Source organism: Peromyscus californicus, unplaced genomic scaffold, assembly GCF_007827085.1.
Source record: "Peromyscus californicus insignis strain IS unplaced genomic scaffold, ASM782708v3 Scaffold_13__1_contigs__length_99412109, whole genome shotgun sequence".
In the NCBI taxonomy this organism is placed as follows: Eukaryota; Metazoa; Chordata; class Mammalia; order Rodentia; family Cricetidae; genus Peromyscus; species Peromyscus californicus.
Window position 1 is genome coordinate 51,951,935 of NW_026294424.1, and position 18,010 is coordinate 51,969,944.

Here is an 18,010-nt window from a genome sequence, read left to right on the forward strand (position 1 = left end):
GGCCTATACAGACAGGCTGTGAGGAGGCGGTCATGTGGTTGGGTTTACAACCAATGAGAAGGCAGGACAGGAACTCTATATAAAGACTTTAACACAGGGGTAGCTCTGGTTCGGAGAGGTAGGACCACTGCAGGAGGAAGGGTAAGGTTTTGGCTCTTGGCTCTGGCCTCTTGGCTTTCTTCTTTGCATTGGTTCTGTGTTTATTGTTTGATGGGAAGGTTGGATACATCTACATTTGGCGCCCAACGTGACAAGAATTCATTAAAAACCGATTGGCTTGGCTTGGCGGCAGGTCCGGTTTCCAGCCTGGGCGGCCCGGCTGCCTAGCTTGGGCCCAGGCCTGACTGACCCACAGCTGGAACTGCTACAAACAACTCAGACCTGCCCTGCTGAACAGGGCCCCTGCCTGTAAAGCCAAGGCTTGACTCGGCTCAAGCGGCTACACTTTCTCTCTCTCTCTCTCTCTCTCTCTCTCTCTCTCTCTCTCTCTCTCTCTCTCTCGCTGGATTCACACCTCGAACACCAGGTGGCTGTGAAATTCCCTGGGATTCTACTGTTCTACCCAGACTTGGTAAGTCAATTAACATATCTATTTAAAAGAGAATTTTTTTCTACATTAAAAAAAAAAATGGGCTTTATGTGTACATTGGAAGAAAATTGGGCTTTGTTTGAAATTTTAGGCACTCTGACAATGGAACAACTATATGAAAAGATTAATATTGATCGAATTATTCAGTTTATTACTTTTCTTATCCTCATTTTACTATTTAAAAAGATCGTCAACTTAAGTGCCAGGATAACAGTCTTAGAAAAACTTGTTAAACCGGTAAAAATGAATTATAGAGAAATTCAAATTCAGACAGAAGAAATAAATAGTGAAGTTGTTTCAAAATTGGATCGTAAGGTTACAGAAAGAAAGCCAGTTTTCACACAATCACCCTTAATTTATCCAGTAGCCGTACAGCAGCTACCTGATGAAGAGAATGAACAAAATACTTGGGTTCCAGTTGAAATGTTAGACTTACGAAGATTTAAGGAGGCAATAGCATCTTATGGCATGCACTCCCCATATGTAAAGCAAATGTTAAACACCTGGTCAACTTGTAATAGGATTATACCAAAGGACTGGCGGGAATTGGCACAGGCTGTTCTTGAACCCGGACAAAATCTCCAGTGGAAAATGTGGTTCAGTAATGAGGCTAAAAATATAGAAAGACAATGGAGGGATAGCGGAATACAAGTCTGCCAGGATCAGCTTATTGGCGAAGGCCAATATGCTTCAGTACAAACACAATGTTCATATGATGTCCAAACCCTACTTCTATGTAAAACGGCAGCTTTGAATGCATGGGACAGAGTTGAAGAACCAGGAAAAAAAACTGAGTCATTTACAAAGGTTATACAGGGCCCCAAAGAATCTTTCACAGACTTCTTACAAAGATTGACTTCAGCAGTACAAAAAATGGTCCCGAATTCAGAGGCTAGTCAGATAATAATTGAATCTTTGGCCTTTGAGAATGCAAATGCAGCGTGCAAAAGAATAATTAGGCCGTTAAAGGCAAGATCTGCACCTTTGGAAGATTGGATTAGAGATACAGTTAATGTAGAGGCTTATGACCATGATGATATGTGGGTAGGAAAAGCAATTTCAAAAGGTTTGAGCAATGTTAGATGTTTTGGATGTGGAAAGCAAGGACATTTGAAAAGGGATTGTAAACAGGTCATTCCTAGAAATAATGTTTATTCAAGGAACACTGGCAACAGAATGCCCCTTCCTTCTGGAGTATGCAGAAGGTGTGGTAAGGGAAAACACTGGACTAACGAATGTAGATCAACAAGGGACAGACAGGGTAACCCTCTGCCTCGACCTTCGGGAAACTCCCAGAGGGGCCTCAGGCAGGCCCCCACAGTAAATCCAGTTCAAACCTTTCCTGCAGTTGTAGAGGAAACCCCTATTCAAAGCAACTAAATAACCAAATGTCTATTGGAATAAATCATGTTAGTCGAGATGATGAAACAGAGAAAATAGGAAATACAGGAAAAAACATAAAGAAAATTTTTTGGCAAACTTCTATTAATGAACAAAGACCAAAACTAACAATAAAAATAAATGGTGTTTTGTTGTCTGGTCTGGTAGACACAGGTGCTGACATTACCATAATTGCACCAGAATTTTGGCATCCAACTTGGCCTCTTCAGGAGGTAAACATTCAACTCTTAGGAATTGGGACATTATCTAGAGTGAAACAAAGTGTAAGATGGCTTGAATGTATAGGTCCAGAAGGACAGAAAGGAAAATTAAAACCATATATGGCTAACATAGCTATGAACCTGTGGGGTCGAGACTTGTTACAACAGTGGAATACTCAGATTAATATCCCTCCAATCTCAGAAACAAATCATAAATTAGTACATGTTTCTGAGAGAAATATTAAAAGATATTATTCTAATGAGTGCTCACCAGCCATCCATGTCATACAAGAACAGGGCACAACAACTGATAATCTTCCAAAAACATTAACAGCTCTACCTTTAAAATGGTCAACAGACAAGCCTGTATGGGTTCAGCAATGGCCTTTAACAACAGAGAAACTCCAGGCTTTACAAGAGCTGGTGGAAGAACAGTTAAATGCTCATCATATTGAAGAATCAACCAGCCCTTGGAATTCTCCTGTATTTGTTATAAAAAAAAAATCTGGTAAATGGAGAATGGTAACAGACCTTAGAGCAATTAACAAAGTAATTCAGCCAATGGGCTCTTTACAATCTGGAATTCCTTTACCTACTCTGTTACCAAAAGGCTGGCCTCTCATAGTTATTGATTTAAAAGACTGTTTCTTTTCAATACCCTTACAAGAAAAAGACAGAGAAAGATTTGCTTTCACAGTGCCTACTTATAATAATTCTCAACCGGTTAAAAGATTTCAATGGAGGGTTCTCCCACAGGGAATGTTGAATAGCCCAACTTTGTGCCAATATTTTGTAAAACAGCCATTAGAAGTGGTACGTAAAAAATTTCCTAAATCTATAATTTATCATTATATGGATGACATTTTATTAGCTGATTCAAATGCAGATACTTTAGAAAGAATGTTTGAAAAAGTAAAGAAAATTTTGCCTTGCTGGGGATTACAAATTGCTTTAGAAAAGGTACAAAGAGGAGATTCTATTAATTATTTAGGATATAAAATAGAACTTCAAAAAATTAGACCTCAAAAAGTGCAAATTAGGAGAGATCGACTACAGACTCTTAATGACTTTCAAAGATTATTTGGAGACATTTCTCATCTAAGAACTATTGTTGGGGTAAAAAATGATGAACTGAATAATTTGTTTAAAACCTTAGAAGGTGATAAGGACTTAAATAGTCCAAGAGAATTATCACCTGAAGCTGAGAAAGAATTGGCCTTGGTAGAAAAGAAAGTACATGAAGGGCACGTAGATCGTATTGATCCAAAGCTGGATTGCATTTTGGTTATTTTACCTTCTAGGCATTCCCCAACAGGAATATTAATGCAAAGGGAAGATATTATATTGGAATGGATATTTTTACCAAATAAACCAAATAAAAAATTAAAAACTTATGTGGAAAAAATCTCTGACTTGATTTGGAAAGGAAAATTGAGACTTCGTCAATTAGCAGGAATAGACCCAGCAGAAATTGTCGTACCTTTAACTAAGGAGGACATTGAAAAATTATGGATAGAAAATGAAGCTTGGCAAAAAGCTTGTAGTAATTTTTTGGGAGAAATTAACAGCAAATATCCCAAAAGCAATAGAATTGATCTTATAAAGAGAGCTGATTGGATCTTGCCTCAAATTGTGAGGAAAAAACCCATATCTGGAGTTCGTACATTTTATACAGATGCCAACAAACAAGGAAAGGCAGGTTACAAATCAGAAAATTTAAGTAAAGTGGTTCAAAGTCCTTATAATTCAGTTCAAAAATCAGAATTGTATGCTATTCTGTTGGTATTAATGGATTTTTCAGAACCTCTCAATATAGTAACTGACTCTCAGTATGCTGAAAGAGTAGTATTACATATTGAGACTGCAGAATTTATCCACGATGCTTCAGAATTAACTTCATTATTTATTCAATTACAAGATACAATCAGAAAACGGAGTCATCCTTTATATATAACTCACATCCGATCCCATACTGGTCTGCCAGGCCCTCTAGCACAAGGCAATGATGAGATTGATAAATTATTGATAGGAAATGTGCTGGAGGCCTCAGAATTTCATAAAAAACATCATGTAAATAGTAAAGGTTTAAAAAAGGATTTTTCCATAACCTGGCAACAAGCCAAAGAAATAGTAAAGAAATGTCCTACTTGTTCCTTCTACAATCAAACACCATTACCAGCAGGATGTAACCCAAAGGGTACTCAGAGGAATGAAATCTGGCAGATGGACGTGTTTCACTTTGCAGAATTTGGAAAACTGAAATATGTACACCACACTATCGATACTTATTCAGGATTTCAATGGGCAACTGCTTTGAGTTCTGAAAAAGCTGATTCTGTAATCACTCATTTGCTAGAAGTTATGGCCATTATGGGTATACCTGCACAAATCAAAACTGATAATGCTCCATCATATGTCTCTGTTAAAATGAAACAGTTTTTTGCTTATTATAATATAAACCATGTTACAGGTATACCACATAATCCTACAGGTCAAGCAGTTATAGAAAGATCAAACAGAACTCTAAAGGATATGCTAAATAAACAAAAAGGAGTAACAAAAACCCCCAGAAATAGACTACATAATGCTCTATTAACTTTGAATTTTCTCAATGCCAATGAGAAAGGAACAACAGCTGCAGAGAGACATTGGATAATAGAAAAAACTACAGAATTAAATCAACCTATATACTTTAAGGATGTGCTGACCTCAGAATGGAAACCAGGGTATGTGTTACGTTGGGGACGAGGTTTTGCTTTTATTTCTACAGGAGAAGATAAGCTGTGGGTACCATCAAAATTGATAAAGGTTCGATTTGAACAAGAGAGACCTCTTAATTAGAGGAGGTGATAGTTCATCAACTATCGTAAACATCCAATTTAAACTAACTTACACCAGTAACACATGCCTTTTCATTTAATCAGATAACTTGTCAAAAAGGAAGATCCCCAAAAAACCTTGGGGAAAGGTTTTTGTTTTTGTCTTTTAGGAGAATGAAGGTTAAGGAATTTGAAGAACACTGGACAAATGAGACAACTGAAGAAAAGGAACAAATCATCTATCCTAAGAAACAGAGTGAAATGGCGTATGGGTATGTTATCTAAAAAAAATTTTATGTCTTCCTAAATGTTTGTTTCTGCTTTTCTTTAAAGATTTAACACTATTTAACTTCTAATAGTCCCAGTTCAATTAAAATTTAAAGCTGACTTTGGAGTTGGAGAATGGCTCTCTCCTTCTTTAAACTCAAGCATGTTGTTAAAAGGAAAATGCAAACCCCCTGTATCATGCCAGAGGAAAAGAGCCATCTTCTGCTATGGGACAGGAGAAAAGCCAAATTAATTAAGGGACTATTCTATTATGAATCTCAACTCTTTGATTCTATTCTGATTCTTTAAACTTTTCTTAAAGTATGAATTTTATATCAAAATTTACAAGATCAATATATATAGATATATATACATTTTAAACTTTGTTAAGATATAAATGGTCATATAGAGTACTAACTAATTCTAAAAAGTCGCATATATAGTCTTTGTGTTCGAGTCTCTTATCAGTTTTTTGCAGGAAATCACGGTTAGGCCTAACATCAACTGAAGTCTCCAGGAAGAAGATGGGGCCCCACAACAACAACAATTCCACGTGGACAATAATAACATCACTAAGCTGACAAACATCATCTACAGATCAGCTTTGAACTACAAAGTGCTCAGAGCAATTTTGAGAAGAGCTAGCTGAGATGATCCAGTCTCAAAGACTACTTGAATAAGGATTTGAGATAAACCCTGAATTTTGGCATTATACACAGACTGGATAACGAAGGATATATTTACCTTTCCTAGAATTTGACAATTAACCTAAAATTTTTCTTTCAGGATAAAGATACCTTCGCCCATACCCAGCAGGAAGCAATTTCAAGAATACGACGCCCACATTCCCAAAGAGGTGGTGTGGGGCGGTTGGTTTTTTTGGTCTTTTAATGGGTTTTGGGTCTGGGATAATTTTCATTGATTAGGGGGGTTGGTTACAAGTTGTTGTCAAGGGTTAGGAAAAAGGCTAAGCAAAGGAGATTAGATTTAAGGTTCTTATTAAAAAAAAAAAAAGAAAGAAAGAAAGAAAAGAAAAATGTAAATACTTTACATTGGATTGGATTGTTTTATATTGTATACAAATTATATATATTGAAATTGATATTGTTAGAAAATGTTATATATATTTTTCTAATTGTACCGTTCATCTAACAATGTAATGCAATTTTCTGATCCTTGAATGTTATTACCAACTATTAGGATATAAAGAAATGAAAGTTAGTAGTTAGATATTATAATAGAACTTGTAGTTATATTAGGTATGTTTTCAAGATTGAGTAGATATATTTTAGATAGACAGGTTATCTTCAAACCCTTCAGAGATCTACAGAATATGGCATTTAAAATGTTTTAATAACTTAGAAAATTTTTCTTTTTTGTTATGACTATGAGACATGTCGACTCCTGGCAGTACCAATCTACTTCAGAGAAAATATGGGCATTGAAGAAACTGCATATGGAGTTAACTTTCATTGTGGCAAAAGTTAGCCACTGGACAACAAAGTATCCTCGAATCAACAGGACAAAATGGACAAACAGGACATAAAACAAAGGATTACTGATTCTTGCCAAAACAAGTGTGGTTATGGCTTTATCAAAAGGCATCTTCAGAGGCCAGGACAATATGGCACCATCCCTGAAGTGGCCTTCGCAATTCGAAAAAGGTACAGTGCCCTTTTCTTCGAAGGCAGCTGAACAGGCAGTGGGCCGATGGCCTCTGATGTGCAATGGAACAGCAGCTGAAACAGTTATTCTTGAAGAGTAACTAAGCTCACGCCTCTCAATAGTAGACTGGCATTTGATGGAGGGATATGGAGAAGAATGGGATGCTGAGATGAAGCCATATATACACAGCCAGGAAGAATGGACAGCTGAGTTGGAAAACCATCAGCAATTTCCAGAATTTGAAATCCTGAATCATGACATGACACTGGTGGAATTCAGGTGTTTCTGGTACATGGACTACTCTCACTCAATGTGAGGTTGAACTGTTGACCTTGTGTACATCCTGCTTCACAAATGAGTCTGTCGGATATGCTGGGCCTATAGGCTGAAGATGATGCCCCAGCACTTCGGAGAAACCTCAGGTGACTGTCCAGACAGCTGTCTGTTTCTGTCAACTCACAAATTTTTTGGAGGTTGCTTATGTGCACTTCCTGTTTTTATTTTTGTTAGCTAATATTATTTCCTTCTTGGGTCTCTGAGGGAGTTGAAGATTAGTTAGTTATAGTTGAAGGTTAGTTAGTTATAGTTGAAGATTAATTAGGATACATTTTGAACTTACCAAAATAGGATAGATAATGAAATTATTTTCTCTGAATTTGTCAAATACAAATGGACTAGACATTGTTTAGGTATTTATTACTTGTATATATTGTATATAGTTATTATCCTTTTGTATATAGTTTTTCTTATATTAGTTATAAGCTTTTTCTTTTTTTTCCTTTTTATTAAAATAGAAAAGGGGAAATATGGTGATATTTTATTTGTATTAAAATGTTATTTGTATGTTAATAAATAAAGTTGCCCGGGGGTCAGAGCTATTAGCAAGCCATAGGAAAGCAGGGCAGTGGTAGCGTATGCTTGTAATTCCAGCACTTAGTAGGCAGAGCTGGGTAAGTCTCTGTGTGTTCAGGGATACAGCCATTATTGGATACACATGCCTTTAATCTTAATACCAATCATGGAAAACCTGGAGGCCTATACAGACAGGCTGTGAGGAGGCGGTCATGTGGTTGGGTTTACAACCAATGAGAAGGCAGGACAGGAACTCTATATAAAGACTTTAACACAGGGGTAGCTCTGGTTCGGAGAGGTAGGACCACTGCAGGAGGAAGGGTAAGGTTTTGGCTCTTGGCTCTGGCCTCTTGGCTTTCTTCTTTGCATTGGTTCTGTGTTTATTGTTTGATGGGAAGGTTGGATACATCTACAGGAGACAGTGTCCAAGAGAAGCTTGCCAAGCAGAGTGGCCTTCCTGTGAAGCTCTGAGCTATTGGTTAAGGCATTCACAGAACATCCTCCGTTCACACACGTGTCGGCCATTCACGCTCTGGCTACAGCATATTGTTGGTGTCACTTTCAGCCATTGTGGCCTTGACAGTATCATACCTTTGATGCCAAATCAGCAACCATCGTTGTGATCTGCAGTCTTCCTGGTTACACTAGAATTGGTCTATGCCCCTGCTTTTCTGCTTGTCTCTGGGGAATCAAGCCATGCATGCCTCCCCTACTTGTCATCAAATGGTGCACTAGTCACTATGGCACTATACAGGGGCCCAGTCTGCTCCCTAACCACATGCTTTTTGCCTTTAGAACACAGTGCAGTCGTGAGAGGCCAGGGCAGAGTGGGCTTTCATCATACTGTCTGCCACAGAGCCATGTCCACAGGAGTCCGAGTGCATCCTGGAGGCTCCTGGGAATTGGAACAGCATCGTGAAAGTGCTTCTGCTCTCTTCCACCACCATCCTCTGTAGTGCTATATGCTGCATTTCCCTCCTCACACCAGACAGCAGCTGGGAAACATCAGGTTCTATAAAGCATGTAACACCCCAAGAAAGAAAATGTCATTATCGATGTGGAGAGACTGAGGTTGTGCTTTTGTATGTGGTGAGGCTTTCCCCACTCTTCTTCCACTGGGAATTTAATATGAAGTTCAAATATAAGCTATTCACAGATGGGAACATAAGGAAGGATAGGGACTTTAAATGCAAATAAAAATGAAATTCCCTCAGAACTAAAAAAAAAAAAAAAAAAAAAAAAGAATAATAACATGATCTACCTAGCACATTGATCCAAAGAGAATGAGCTAAGTTGACTCAAACTTCTTGTTCATGACTTGGAACCTAGTTCAAATGACTGCTTCTGATATCAGTGATCCCAAGGTAATAGACAGATACTGCAAACAAATACAGATACTAGCAGAAATTAGATGATACACTTTCTCCTTTTGCTATTTTAAATTCTGTAGCAGGCTTTCTTTGGCCCACTAACCGGCTTCCAAACAAAGACAGGAGGACTTACTATTAGTTATGGATGCTCAGCATTATCTTATGCTTGGCCCACTAACTCTTATAATTTAATTTAACCTGTTTCTCTTCATCTACATTTTGCCTCAGGGCTTTTTACCTTTCTCTCAGCATGTATGTCCTACTCTGGCTGTCTGGCCCCAGGTATCTCCTCCTCTTTCTTCCTTGTTCTCTCTCTGCCACACCTAGATTTCTTCTCCTATTTATTCTCTCTGCTTGCCAGCCCCACCTATCTCTGTACTGCCTAGCTATTGGTCATTCAGCTTTCTATTAGACCAATCAGATGCCATAGGCAGGCAAGGTAAAACGCCGAAACATCTTTACATGATTCAACAAATGCAGTAAAAACACATGTAACACATCTGGATTCAATTTGATATTTCAGATCATTAAATTAAATTTCAACAGTAAACAGCATAAATTTATTTTAAGCATAGTTGTTTTGTTTTGTTTAATTGGCACGTCATATTTCTTTACCATCAGAAAGATAGGTTCTTGTAAGAAAATAATTTTCTATCAAATGTTATTATTAGTCATGAAATATCTAATTGAATTATTCAATTCATTAATTTTCTTCTTGAAAATCTAGGAAATTTAACTAAATTCCATTATGGCCAATTTCAAAACTTGACATGAAAGTGGAAAATATTACTAAGAGTCAACAGTCCTTGGTTCTGATTCTTTATCATTTTTACTTGAGTATTTAACAATAGGCATCATAAGGTTTCACAAAGAGGAAAAACAACCTTTTGGGTTGCTCCAGGGGCACTCTTTACTATTCGTAGGAACTTCTTTGCTACTAAGACCTTAAAACTCCAGCATCTGTTCTGGAAAGACAACTAAATAGATATATGTTTTTAAAATTCAGGGAAAGAAATTGACTTCCCTTCACAGTTTCTCATCAGTATAACACCTTCATAAGATCCATATCAAACCTCTTCATAGTCCTTTTATCTTGCTCTTCTCAAGGTTATAGTTCTAAACTTGCAATGTTAAACTATATCTAATTACTGTCTCTATTTACATGATGTCATACAATCCTTGAATTGGATTTTTCAAAACATTACTCTATAGTATCATCCCATGTCAATTCTCCCACAAGCTCTATTCCCATGAATCTCCCCTAAGCACTCAGTGATGATGATTTGCTGTATCCTTGAGTGCAGCAAAACTCAAGAGGGTGTCTTGAGCAGCATCCTCAATGAATAAACCAGGCAGTCACTCCCTAAATGCCGTCTTTCCTGGTGGAGCTGGAAACCAAGGGTGTCTTGTGGCACTGCATTTAGAAAAGGTGTGGTGAAGCTCTCCGTTTCCATCATCCATCTGTTTTCTTACCCAGCGCTAAGATGCAACTTCTCAACTCATAGCCCACAGAGGTATACTTGTCCAGGAACAGTTGTCAGAATTAATACTTGAATGTATCTTTGGGGATACATTACTAGAAAGCTTTGCTTCTACCATGTTGCTGCTGACATCACTCTGCCCGAAATTAGCTTCCTAAACAAATGGCTGGTAGTTTGTTGAAATTAAAACAACTTGTGCTCAGTCTACTTAAGGTAAAAATAGATCAGCAGAAATGTAATTTTTCATAGTTTGTGCATGCATTTTAGCTGGTTCAATTTTCTATGCTATTTAGAGTAATTTTAAAAATTGAAAAGATGCACATTTTTCTAGATGTAGCCTACAAATGAAATACAATATCTCTCAAATGTGAATAATAACTACTAGAAGATCAAATGAAGTGAATATGAAAAAGCATGCAGCATTTCATAAAATTTACATTATATTAATTTTCATCCTTTGCTGTGCATTCTAATCATAACTTTATACTGTGTATCATAATACTTCAAACCAACAAAAGAAAAAATAACAATGGGCTTCCCTAATATAGTTTAATGGTCTCATTCATAAGAAGTATGCAGGGAATACAGGTTATGTTCATAGCCACTGTTGTCTCTCCGTGGTACTTTACAGAGAACTATTTTATAGTAAGTTAGAGTCTAACAAGCCAAAAGAATATTCAAAGCTACTGATGCTGTTTTATCACCATTAACATTTACCATCACCGTAATCTATGGGAAAGCAAAAAAGAAAAGAAAAAACACAGTAACACTGCTGGGTTATTATACTAGTAAAAAAAATTACAGCTCCATTGCTATAGTGTTATTTTGAAACACTGGTATTTAATTAACTTTTTAGACAAAGGAACATTTCCTCCAGGTTCCCAATTTATGTGCTGACAATCCAGAGCCAGACCTGCCAAGGGTTCTTAAACTGTTATTGAAATTGTCCCTGGCACAGGTTTTTAATGGTCAGATCCCCATGTCCTGTGACTCATGCAGGTAGAACTGCAAAGAGTGCTTCAGGTTTTGTGGGAAATGAGCTTTTGTGTAGTACAATTCCTTGTGGGAGACTAATAGTAAGGATGCTTGCTTACACTAACAATACACTAGGCATTTATATAGTACACTCTCTTGGTAATTAAATTGAGCTTTATCAAACTGAAGAATAAAATAAAATAACTAGTGATAATTGTGCTTGCATTTAATATTTTACAACAAAAATATAACATTGTAATGACTGTCTTAGGGTTTCTATTGTTGTAATGAGACAGCATGCCCAAATAGCAAGTTGGGGAGGAAAGGGCTTACTTGGTTTGCACTTCCACACTGTAGTCCCTCATTGAATGAAGCCAGGACAGGAACTCAAATCTGTCTGGAACTTGAAGGCAGGAGCTGATGCAGAGGACATGAAGGGGTGCTGCTTACTGGCTTACTCATCATGGCTTGCTTAACCTGCTTTCTTATAGAACCCAGGACAACCAGTCCAGGGATGGCACCACCCACAATGGGCTGGGCCCTCCCCTGTCAATCACTAATTAGGAAAATGTTCTACAACCAGATCTTAAGGAGAAATTTTCTCAATTGATGTTCTCTCCTTTCAGATAACCTTAGCTTGTGTCAAATTGACATGAAACTAGCCAACACACTGAGCCATTGGAAGAGCTACAATATGGGAATATTAATTTATTATGCTATTTAAAAATACATGGAAACAGTGCTACCTTAAAATCCTGGCATTAGAATAGTACTATTAAATTTATTCCATCTGAAATAAACTAAAATTGTCAACTCATTTTAATAGTATATGTCTCAAGTCCAATTTTAATGAATTCACTTCCTAAGTATGAAAAGTTGTGTCAGATAAACCTAGAAAGTGATCAAAACTGTCTTGGAGCTCAAAAATTTCATCATGGATAATATAACAACAAAATTCAGTATTTCAGTGACTTTTCTCAGTAAAAAAATATAAATTATTTTTTTTCTTTTAGTGGCAATCATCAAGCTGATTTCATTTTATTTTAACACATTATAGAAGAAAATTAAAGCATTGCTGAGCTCTGAGAAGTATGTCAGCACCACCATCCTTCTGCTCCAAAGACCCCACTGCTGTTCTACATTGCCTTGTATTACTGTGAAGTTTAGTATAAAAACAAAGCTGTATCCCTACGCTACATACAGTACTTAGTTGAAATAAGATTGTTCACCAGCATTATTTAAAATTTTGATTATTGCATTTAAAATAAAAATGCCTAACTATAAAAACCTAAATATTAATAAAATGGTTTTACAAAATGGACTCCCATGGAAACCCTCAAACAACCCAGGCTATTGCCTGTTCTATTGGTTGCCCTCCACAAACTGATAGTAAAGCCCTATAGCAGAAGACAACCCTTATGTAACTCACTGAACATGGAGAATTTGAGGTAGTGCCTACTTAGATCCTTTAGCTCTACTAACTAATGTTCATGTTATTGGAAAGCACACTGCACATTACCAGAGGAGAAAGCTGTGGTGATATATTGTGTACCCTAATAAAGTTGCCTGAGGATCAGAGGACAGTGCCAGCCACTAGATTAGACATAGAGGTCAGGCAGTGGTGGCATACACCTTTAATCCCAGCACTTGAGATCTCTTGACTTTGGTTGGGAAGCACACATGCCTTTAATCCCAAGAAGTAATATGGCAGGGCAGAGAAAGGTATATAAGGCATGAGGAAACAGGAACTTACTCTCTTTAGGCTGAGGATTTCATTGAGGTAAGAACTAGTGGCTGGCTGTTCTGCTTCTCTGATCTTTCAGCTTTCACCCTGATATCTGGCCTGGGTTTTTTGTTAAATGACCATCTAAGATTAGAACAACAGAAAGGTAAACATAACACAGCTGCAAACCTTACCATCTACAGTTGTGACCTGACCCCAAGATATACAGGTAAAGGAGTGGCACCAAAGTTCTGAGAGTAACCAACCATTATCTTACTGGAATTCAGGCTTATTCCATGAAATGGAATCCTTGTCAGCTGCAGGGAATCTAAGAAGCTGGAATTAGATAGGCAATGGACCTGAGAAAAACTAAATAATACTATTCTGCTAAAGGATCAGAGGGATCAAAGAACTGCTAATGCTATTCTTCTACACTCATATTTCAGTGCCAGGCTCATCTGTGACTAGAGAAGCTTTCTCCTGCAGTAGATTAGAACAAATACAGAAATCCACAACTGGACAATGTGCAGAGTAAGAGACCTTGCAATACTCAGCCCTAAATGGGATGTGTCCATTAACAACCCCCTCTCCCCTGCCACTGCCACAGCCCCAGGACTCAGCAAACCTTGAAGAAATTGAGGTGAAAAGATTGCAAGAGCCAGAGCGGGTGGAGGACATCATGGAAAATCGGTTTTCTAAACACAGCATCGCTGATGCACATAGGAACTCACAGGAACTGTGGCAGCATGCACAGAGCCTGCAGAGGTCTAAGCCAGGTGGAGCCCCAGTGCCGAGCCAGAAAGCAGATGCAACCCTCGTTCCTAACTCTGAAACTACCTCTAATCGATAACTTCTCACACAGGAAAAAATTAGCTTATTTCAAAAGTCTCACGGGGTATGAAAACCGCGCACATGCTTAGGCCTCATGCCCAGCAGTAGATCAACACAAAATAAAGGGAATGCTATTTTTGCTTGTTTGTTTTGTTTTGCTGTCTCATAAAGCTTTGTCTGGGCTTCCTTTTTTGCTTTATATATATATATATATATATATATATATATATATATATATATATATATGTATATATATATGTATATAATATATACATATATATATGTGTGTGTGTGTGTGTGTGTGTGTGTTTGTGTGTGTGTGTGTGTGTGTGTGTTTAGTTCTGTTTGTATGGGATTTCTGAGTGTGTGAATATGTGTCTCAATGTCTGTATGTGCTTCTTGGGCTTTTTCTTTTACTTTTCTTCCTGTCCGTGTATTTTTCCTATTCTGGTTTGTTTGTTTTTATTTAACATTATTATTATTGTCATTGCTATTATTATATGCCTTTTGTATTTTAATGAGAGAGAGAAAGAAAGCCTGGAGAATTGAGTAAGAGGAGAAGTGGGGAGGATCTGATGGAGTTGAGGGTGAGGAAACTCTGATCGGATCATATTATATGAAAAAAAATCTATTTTCAATTTCAAAAATGTATAAAGTCAAACCAAAAAACACAAAAACAAAAAGAAAAAATATTTCCTGAAGAAACCAGAAATAGAAGTACTTTTGTTTAAAAAACAGAGAACAGGTTAATGAAAGCATTTTGTAAGAAGCTAAATATAAGAAATAGTACATTAAATAAAAAATATATTATATATAGGTAAAATGTTCATCTTGTTCAATAAAATACAAGAAAAATATGTAAAAAGAAAAATAATGGTTATTTAGGATAAAGGTTCATAGAATGACAATTACAAACAGATTTTAAGGCACTATGAAACTACAAACAAACTTAACTAAGTTGGAGTACTTATCTAGAGGCATAGTATCATGAGCATGCATAAAAGTAGTCAAAGAGGTTTCAGAGACTACCAGAATATTGTGGTCAAAGATCTGGAAAAGGTATTTAATATGAAAATGTTCATTACAGTCATACTCTCTCATCTTCCAAGAAGAAATGGCTTGTCCTTCATGGACACACTTAGTGTTATCAAAATGAAAGCTTGCTTTATAGATTATTTCCATAGAATTTTCAAACAAGAATCAGTAAATAAGTATCAACTATGCAACATTCTTATTTTCAAATGATGTTTTGGGCCTAAATATATTATCTCCCAAAGTTCCTGCTTCCCATCACTGTGAAAGCCCCGTCACAGTTCATCCTTGTAAACAAGTGCCTTTTCTAATCTTTCATGCACATCAAGAACAGTTTTGTCATTTTGATTTTTTTTTATTTAGAATTCTCAATTTATTAATCATCCAAATAGAACTTGGACATTCTTGCTCTTCACTACATGGCCATGAGTGTAAGATAAATGGATTTCATTTCTTACTCAATTACCAATTCAATCTTGGTGTAATTATTAACTTTTTTGGATAAAACAAAAATTACTTACACTTTCAGCTTTCTAAGTGTCATATGGAAAAACTGAAGCTACACCATACTATTACCTAGTACATGGTATAGGTTTTGTCCCTGTACACTGTAACTATGAATTGTGGAAGGCAGAGACTAACTAGGACAACAGAAAGTGTCCTTACATCTCACAGAAATCTTCCTCAACTCAGAGCTGGAGAGATGCACTAAAGGGTAAGCACACTCTGCTCTTGCAGAGGATTCTGCTCCCAGCATGCAAGTCAGGCATCTCACAGCAAACTGCCTATAGCTGCAGTTCAAGGACCTCTGATGACCTCTTCTGGTCACAATGTGCTTCGGGACTACATATGCTATGCATATACACACACATACATGCACATAGCATTTCTTGAAAAATTTAGGAAACTCTCCTGGATTGAACAAATGCAAATGAAATCACAGGTTGGTAACTCACAGCAAAGTCCTTGGGTTACAAGAAATCTAGATACTGATTTCAAAATGTGCATCATGGGAGGCAAATGGCATTGGTGTGTAATGAAAATGATTAGTAAATAGAATTCAATATTTCTTTATCCCTGACATTTCCCAAAACAAAGTTAATGAGGTTTTCAGACAGCAAAAACCTAAGTAGAATAAATTGTCATATATTCAAAGGCGGGAAGAAGGAGGGAAGTTCACAGACACAACTCAAGCAGAGTGAAAGTGTTCATGGAGAGATGTAAGTCATACTGAAGAATAAAGCAACGGAAGACTTAAAGCTGTGCTTAGTATAAAATAATAATGTTATTTAAATAAAAAAATCTTTGTCATGTGTAAAGTATCTAAAATTGAAAAAACATTAATAAAGATGATGAAAGACAAGTAAATGTTTTGTTTATGTTTTTATAAACATAATTGTTAATAGTATATAGATTTGCATGAAAGGAAAGAAAATAAGCAATGTAGGAAAAACTTCAGATAAATCAAAATTGATACAGTATATGCTTTGTGTATGTGCCTTATCCATGTACAGAAATTATATTTGAACTGAGCATTTGAGGAGCCACTTTAAAACAACTTTTAACAAATAACATACTATAAGAATTACTGATTATTCTGTTCCTGCAAAAGTATTAGCATTAAAACCAGTATGAAACAGGCAAAAGTTTGGGGAATGTAAGAGCATAATTAGTACACTTACAAATAGTCTATAAAGCAAGTAAAAACAACACAGAAAATTTTCTGCACTGGATGATATGGAAAACACATGATATAGAAACATGTATTGTGCAGGAAATATATAGCAGTAAGAATCTACCTCAGAAGACTGAACATCAGTTATCTGTATATGCATCACGATAACTGAGAAACAGAAAGATGGAATTAATAATACCAAGGATCAAGGGAAATGCGAAAACATAAAATGACAAGAAATTGACAAAGCTAACGTTTGGTTGATGTATTAATTAGGAAAACGCTAATGCGACTGGTACCCTGCATCTCATGAGTAACTTTGTTATTTTGAGTTTCTGCCAGTTTCCTAGCAGGCACTTAAAATATCTATCTGGAAAGCAATGCTGAAGAATTCCTGCTCTTGGTAATCTACTGAAAACCTGAAGCTTTTCATTTCCTCTGAAGAAAACATCTCCCCGTCTCATCTGCTCAAAAGCTTTTTAAAAATGCTTTTCCAAGAAACAGATGACTAACATCATTATTTTGATGTGAAAACAGCTAACATCTGTGGCTCAGGGAAAAAATAAAACACCCTGCAGAAAGAACGACTTCTACGTCCTGTACAAATTCTATTATATCAGTTCTAGTACTTACAAATAATGTGCTCTAATTATTTTTCCAGCTTATGCCAAAAAGGGAAAAGAAGAAATAAGTTTAACCCTCTCTAGTCATTGCTTGCTTTTGTTAACAATGACAATTGGCCTTCAAGACTTTTATACTGAGTTATTTGAAACTGCCTATAAATTAATGTTTCAGATCTATGAACTGCCCAGTGGTTCTCTCAAACAAAATGATAAAGAACCCTTGAATTTTCCATCTGTTCTTTATATGCATTGATGGATGGATAAAACAACTTCCCTATTTTTTTTTAAAAAAAAAATCTGTGTGAAAGGGAAATACTAAATATTTTAGAATGAAAGAGAGAAGATCATTGGTAATGATCTAGCAAATATATTAATAGACTCAGAGTATGAAAATCATTATTATCTCTTAATACTGTGCTTTCTCGGTAGGTGAAGGAGGCGGGCCAGGTAAATCAAGATCAACATCATTATGCCTCCATAATATGTTCCTCAAAACTATAAAAATAA

The 18,010-nt window shown here is 36.5% G+C and overlaps 1 pseudogene; it reads left to right on the plus strand.

The window, feature by feature from the left end:
• Positions 1-18,010, plus strand: part of LOC128108754 (ubiquitin-conjugating enzyme E2 D4-like) — a 54,997-nt pseudogene that overhangs the window by 8,245 nt on the left and 28,742 nt on the right.